The sequence below is a fragment of the Lissotriton helveticus genome, chromosome 4_1, assembly GCF_964261635.1.
Source record: "Lissotriton helveticus chromosome 4_1, aLisHel1.1, whole genome shotgun sequence".
NCBI classification, from domain to species: Eukaryota; Metazoa; Chordata; class Amphibia; order Caudata; family Salamandridae; genus Lissotriton; species Lissotriton helveticus.
Window position 1 is genome coordinate 1,905,301,712 of NC_136063.1, and position 7,396 is coordinate 1,905,309,107.

At 41.8% G+C, this 7,396-nt stretch overlaps 1 pseudogene; it reads right to left on the reverse strand.

The window, feature by feature from the left end:
* Positions 1 to 5,302: 5,302 nt before the first annotated feature.
* On the reverse strand, positions 5,303 to 6,261 carry LOC144827743 (proliferating cell nuclear antigen pseudogene; annotated as a pseudogene).
* Between the last annotated feature and the right edge of the window lie 1,135 nt (positions 6,262 to 7,396).

Below are 7,396 nucleotides of genomic sequence, written 5' to 3' on the forward strand. Positions count from 1 at the left end.
TTTTCCACATCGGGACCTACAATCATACCCTCTCCAAACTTAAATCGTACACGACACATCTCTCGCGGGATGCATTCTTGATCGTTGTCTTCTAAATCCTCACCAAGAAAGACACACATCTGTTCGAACACATATCTCTGTGTCGCTGCTTCCCATTGATGGAAGACTTCCATGACAGACTGTACATCATATTTTGCAGTGTCCATGACCCATTTCCGGGCTAAACTATTCAGGGAATCTCTCTCTTGATAATCAGGCAGTTGACTTCGCAATTGTCTTCTTCCTATGTTAGGGGTCGTAGCAGGCGACCCGAAAAGAGGTGAAAGAAGATTAGTAACAGTGCTGGCCATTTTCTGCCGAATGGAAGGTGAGACTGAAGGACAAACAGATGAAAAAACGGGGTGAGATAAGGCGGGTGTAGAGATGGCAAAAGAGGTATCAGGAATAATAGATGTGGTACCAGGCAAAATCATAGAGGGGGCATTAGGAGATGTAGAAAGTACAGTAGGCACAATCGTAGAAAACACAGGTGAAACAGAAGTGGTTGGTGGGCCTGGAGGAAACTGCACCGAAGAAGTAGGAGCCAGCTGAAGAACAGCTGGTGGGTGCTGTGGAAGAGCCGGAGGCGCAGCTTGTGCAACTAAAGGTTGCGGGGGTGCTGTGGCATTCTGCGCATAGGGAGGTGGTGAAGTTAATAATTGCGACATTAATGGGTCTTTTTCACGCTCTTTTGCTGTCCCTTGCTGAAGAGACGGCAAAACTGGATAACACTTATCTATTGCCATTTTACGTTGCCTGTGCAACTGCTCATTTATCTGCTCTTCCTCATTATCTTTAAACTGCACGGCAGCTTGCATAACTGAAAGTCCCCCTTCTCTCTTATTTTTCTTAGCTAATTTAATTTCTTTTTGTTTGGCTTCTTTGCGCCATAAGCGGAAAGAGTCAAACATCGCCGGCCGGGCTTTCTTTTTGAAGAGTTTAACTTCAAGGTTGTCTAAGATTTCAGAATCAAAGCTACCATATTGGGGCCATTTTAAAACACTATCTTTCCTAGTGTATTTAATCCATACCTCGTTGTAAATGATGGGGCCTACCCCATGTTTAACGTATAGCTCGTAAGTCGGAGTTCCAACTGGAGGAACCGGACATGAGTCCTCCAATCGGGAGTCCCTATTATTACTACCAAGACAAAACCAATTCCCAAGTCTAAGACTAGGCATCCTCGCTCTCTATTCTAGTTCCAAACTTCAAAGGATTTATCGATTACGATATTTCTCGTGAATACACGAGTCCTTCGGTTATGGTGCTTGCAAGAACCAATAAAAACCTTTTGTATCTCCAAGATACCACAAAGTAAGTCCAACTAAGGACTGGGAGACGCTCCACTTATACTTAACTGAAAATATCGATGGCGTCAACAGAAGACTCGTCTCAGCGTTTCACTCTACCGAAAACTTCAAGGGTCCAACATCAGGGCGATAGCCAGGGCAGCAGTCCTTGTAGCCGTCGGGAAGCGGGGAACCTCGCAGTAAAGACCTTCGGACCACGTCGACATACAGGGGTCGATGAGGTGGTGGGCCCTCCTCCGGAATTTCCACACGAAGCTCCTCACGATCTTCAGGCTGATTGGTACCACTGGAATCGCCCCAAACGCTGGGCGCCAATTGAGGTACTGGGTTTTTAAGAACCGGCACAGAACCGGTAACCCAGCGGTGCCAGGGGATCAACACCCAGAGACCTCGGGTTCTCCTGAGTCAGACCTACAGAAACTTCAGAGTCTTCTAGGTGAAGTCAAAGATTAGTTTATTGGCTGCAACCAAGGTAACAGGGTCCTAGAACTACAACACGGGTATATTCTCAGGAGACTGCACACTTTTACGAAGTCAGGCTTCTCTTCTTATACGTAATTTTCAGCCTTGGGCAAAACATTCCTTGGATTCTTGGTATTTCATTTATAGTTACTGATTACAGAAGAAAAGCAGAGTCATGATGACATGTACGTATTTCACGTCGTGCTGCCCATAACAAATCATCCGGCAAGGCCCAACATTTCATCAGATATCGCTAGACCCCTAATAAAAACGGTCACCTCCCCATCATAAAGTGAGTGAAGAAAAGGAGTGGAGAAAGATGTGAGCGAGATATGGCAAGTGTGCGCGCTCAAATGGTTTTATGGCTGGTTGAGCCTAGATGCTATCTTGCTCGGCCACTGGGAGGGAACCGACCTAACGAGTTCGGCCTGGGGCAATGGTTCTAACTTGTACTGGGGTCAGGGAGAAGTCGATTAAGGAGTATGTGTCCTTGTGGAATCAAATTCAACTGGATTAAGGCCTATGAAAAGGGCAACATGCAGCTAAGGGTTTTAGAATGTAAATGACGATTTCGAGGTGAAATCGTCACTCGAATACGCCGAAAATACATGTACTTGATGTACTCGTCATTCTCGGTCTTTTGATACCAAATTCGTCCTATTTCGACGAAGTTTTTATTCTCGAGTCCAGTACTATTTTATGAATCCAGATTTTTCAGAACCACAGACTGCCAGAATGACGCCAAGGGCTGCCCTCCGGTGTGAGCAACAGGGACATAATAAGATCCAGAGACCTTGAACCCTGAGCCTGGCCTCTGCTGGAATGCGTCCTATCCCTAAAAGTGGGAGACTTTGTCCAGTGCTTCCAGCAACAACAACTCCTTCTTGGAACAGCCTGCTGCCTTGCCTCGCTGAACTCTACCTTCTCCTGTACTTTTCTTGGAAATTTCTTCTAAATTCAACAGTAATCTTGGACCGGGCCCTATCCTCCTTGTGTATCTGACGCGCACTTCATCGGGGTAGACCTTAACTTTTTACTTTGCCCTGGGCTTGCGCGATCAGATTCCCCTAGTTGGTTCTTTGATCTTTTAGGTGCTAGATGTCATTAAAACTTAAAAAAATCATAATTCAGGTTCTGGATTTAATTCGTTTTGGTGGCATTTTATTTATTAAAATGTTCTCTATTGTTCACAATGGGTGTGTGATTTTTCTTATGTTGTGTTTTCACTTTATTACTGTTTGTGTGCTGCACAAATTCTTAACACAGTAACTCTATGTTAAATCTGACTACTTTTGTGCCAAGATATGAGAGGGTTAAGCACAGATTAATTTATTGAGTTTTGAGATTCATACTGACAAAGATTGTGGCTGTTGCTTAAATAGAATTTACACCTCTTCAACCCATAAGCAAATTTCTTACAACTGCAACTGACACAGAAAGAATCTAACTGAAAATTAAACTAGTAGAGTACAAAATACAGGTAGGTCAAAACAAGAAAAAGCATGTTAAATGGAAAAAGAATAGAAAAAAGATATATTTTCCGATTGAAATCAATAGAAATGTTATAAAAAGCTATTAAAAAAGAAATAAAAATTTATGTAAAAATGTGTTAAAATATATAAAAAAATTAAACATGGAATTGAACAAATACAAATGTGTATGTAAAGTATAAATTAAATAGTACTATAAAAACATAACTCTATATTAAATAGTAATAATTAATGTATACTAAAAATGTGTTATAAAAATACATGTGCTATGTACAAAAATGCATTTACAAAACATAAATGTGTACGATTTGTGTATAAATGTTTAGAAATATACGTCTTAAAAGTATGTGGAAACATATAGTATGTGGTAATAAACCAAATAAGTATATAAACATGTTGTACCACTGTAACATGTATGCATCAAAAATAAACATGTACGTTAAATAAAATTATTAAAATATATAAGTAAAAATATGTAAACACATTAGCTATTCTTTTTTCAAAAACACACACTATACACAAGAACAAACTACAAATTGTTTTGCGGAAGATGTTGGACAATAAAAATTTTAAGATTTTTATTCCCACTTCAATTGGAACCATTTTGGGTAATGTATTGGACACTGAAGTTTTAAGATTTTCTATTCTCACTCCAATCTAAACCATTTTTGGTACGGTGTTGAAAACCAAAAGGGCAAGATTCACTATTCCCACTCCACTCAACACTAATTTGGGGAAGATGTTGGGCAAGAAAGGAGTAAGATTTACTATTCCCTCTATAATCAAAACCATTTTGGGAAAGTTGTTGGATGGTAAAGGGATAAGGTAACAAATCCCATTGCAATCTAATGAATCAGCATCAATCGACTGCTAAACTGTAACTCAGAATTTACAGTATACTGTTTAGAATGTCCCTGTCTCAAGCGCTATATAGGAAGTACTATTCACCCTACTAGAAAACGTATCCTGGAACACAAGCGAGCCATCACTAAAAGGAATGTTAACTATCCGGTGGCCCGCCACTTTGAGACTACCCATCAAAGTATTCGTGATCCCCTCAGATTCTTTTGCATAGACCCAGTCCCGATGGACGAAAGAGGAGAAGATAGAGTAAGGAGGTTACGTACACTAGAGTTGAGTTACATTACAGACCTTCAAACTAAAGCTCCATTAGGCCTTAATAATGATGAAGAACTGTGGATACACCAAGAATAGCAAGGGACGGCCATTCACCCTTGATTGTGACATACACTTGACTTCATGTGGTAATAGTTTCCTTTCGTATATCATCATAATGGCCATAGGTGGCATTTCTGAACCTGGTATCTGGATTATAGTTATAATCTGTACAAAGTTGAGATTAAGATGCAAGGGGGAAGCTCTCTCGAACAATTGTACATCTGGTTCAGCATGGAATTATAAACCCATGCGTTATTTCTCACACTTCGGGACTAGCTTCTGATTGCCCATTCAGGGCGCAATTATGTAAGGACATGGGAGACTCTCTTTATGTATCATCTAATACAAAATCGATTTATGTTACCCTCATAGGAAATTGAGTTCTATAAGTTATCCACACAATGTTCCATTTTATTTTCATTTGAATTATTTATAATTTATTTGCAATTTCTTAAACACATGTTGCTGTTTTAAACACATTATAAAATGGCCACCATGAATTGGGTAATTAACTGTGACCTGCGGAGCGTCTTCTTTCTATATGATTTACACATGATGCACTATTTTTTTCATTAAAATGGCTCAGTGAAGAAATTTAAACTGACATAGATAAAGGCGTAGTGCAGAAACGCGTCTGTCAGTGCAGGAGGCTTGCACACTAAACGCACTTTGCTAACAATTTATGTGAGTGCTCTTGTTTATGGCTGATCTGGATTGAATTGCCACTGTAGATTTGTGCATAGCGGCTCACCGCCACTGGAGTTTAGCCCCAGGACGTGAGGTGCAGCGGCAGTGATTCTTCATTTTTTTTTTTTAGGAAGACATATTTTATTGACTTGAAAGAATTATTGCAAAAAGACTTGAAATATATACAGAGATATCTACAGATGTGCCCATTAGTATAGTCAATTGTTTTAAGATTACTGCAAACGGACACAAGAGCTTGTTGACAAGAGCTTTGTTGGCGAGATTCCTTGTCCGATGTCAGCAGAACCATACGCTGCCCCTTCATCTTCTATCTTGGGCGCCAGGTAGTATTTTACATGCCCCATGTCTGCGATTTTGTACTCCACATTAAGTGGGATATCCGCAGACATGCTGAGGATCACCTGACCATGTAGGGTTGTGGCCTTAGTGAAGAAGTTCAGATACCGCAAAGCAAACGTAAGCTGAACTGGTTCATTCATTTCAATAGTAACCGCTTCCTCCTCCTTGTCCACATTGGAGGTCTGCGACAGCTTAATGTTCCCAGTCCCTAGAGATCCGCTAGCAGAAAACTTCACCCCATCTTTAGCGCAGGAGATTACAACTGCATCACCAACCTGGCTGAGATCTCTGCAAATGCACGCAAACTCTCCAGAGGGCATCTTTATGATACAGCTATACTCTTGTTTAGGAATTCTGAGCTGTTCAACATCCAGGTCCATTAACTTCATCTCGTAATCGGACACTTTTTCTTAATTTGGAGCTTCGAAAACCAGTGTCAGGGTGTCTGCTTTGTCCTCAGCTCTGAGGGTTATTACGTCGTCACCAGCTGCACACTTCAAGATTTTTGACATACTGCTCATCTTGACCCCCATAGACTGGTTTTGGTTGCATCGATACTTGTCGAAGCCTTCCGAGCGCATGGTGAGCTGCACCAGTGACACATGAGCTGAGTCCATACTTTGCAGGCTGATGCCGCTAGACCTAATGTCCCAACACGCCTCATCGATGAGGTCCTTCAGCGCCTCCAGCACCTTCTTCAGGATCAAACCCTGGACCAAGCGAGACTCAAACATGGTGGTGGCAGAATCGCACAGCAAAATAAACAAGGAAGCAAGGAGTGTGCTGCAGGAGGACGAGTGGCGTGAGGCACAGAGAGCGGATAAATCGGATAAGAAGCCTAGCAGTCCCCACTTGCCTCGCGCCAAAAAGTGATTCTTCGTTTATATATATCTATACATATATATATATATATATATATATATATATATTACCTACTGGCGGTCGCCAGTAGGTATATATAGTTAGGATTTTTTCTCTATGGGTTTTTTGAAAATTCTATGTCTAATAACTTTGGCGTTTGTGGACGGAATTGGCTGAAATTTTCAGGAAAATGGCACATTTTGTTTCTGAGCAGCCCTTGAAAATTTGGGGGGGGTTCGTCAAGGGGGGGCCGAGAAAAAAGGGGGGTCCCAAAACGTGTTTTTAACATTGAGTTTTCCATAGGGCGGTTGGCCTCACTTTTAGCCCGAACGGCTGAATGGATTTGCACGAAACTTGGCAAAATTGTAGGGACTGGTAGCCCGATGTGCCTTTTGTAGGTCTCAATATATGTGCTCCAGTGGATTTTGAGAAATTAACGTTTAAAAAAAGATATATATCTGTAACAGCGGACCGGGCAGCGCACTGGTTCGCGGACTTTTCGCGCAACGGAGCTTTGTGAAGCGAAGCTGATTGGTTCTCCGGCGTCTGTCAACATTCCAAACAGTCCGTAGCGGCCGCCATCTTGTCTCTCGGTAGGATCGAGAGACAAGAGGAGGTCAAAACAAAGGGGGAAATAACTATAAGGGGGCATAGTAGATCCTCGCTGACCCCCTAGGTTTGATGTGGAGGTTTTAAAAGGGCCCCGCGGGGCAAAAAAAACCCAAAATAATAATAATCGAACGGCTGAATGGATTTGCACGAAACTTGGCAAAATATTAGGGACTGGTAGCCCGATGTGCCTTTGCTAGGTCTCAATATATGTGCTCCAGTGGATTTTGAGAAATTAACGTTCAAAAAAAGATATATATCTGTAACAGCGCTCCGCTTCGCGTACTTTTCGCGTTACGGAGCTTTGCGAAGCTGATTGGTTCTCCGGCGTCTGTCAACATTCCAAACAGTCCGTAGCGGCCGCCATCTTGTCCCTCGGTAGGATTGAGAGACAAGAGG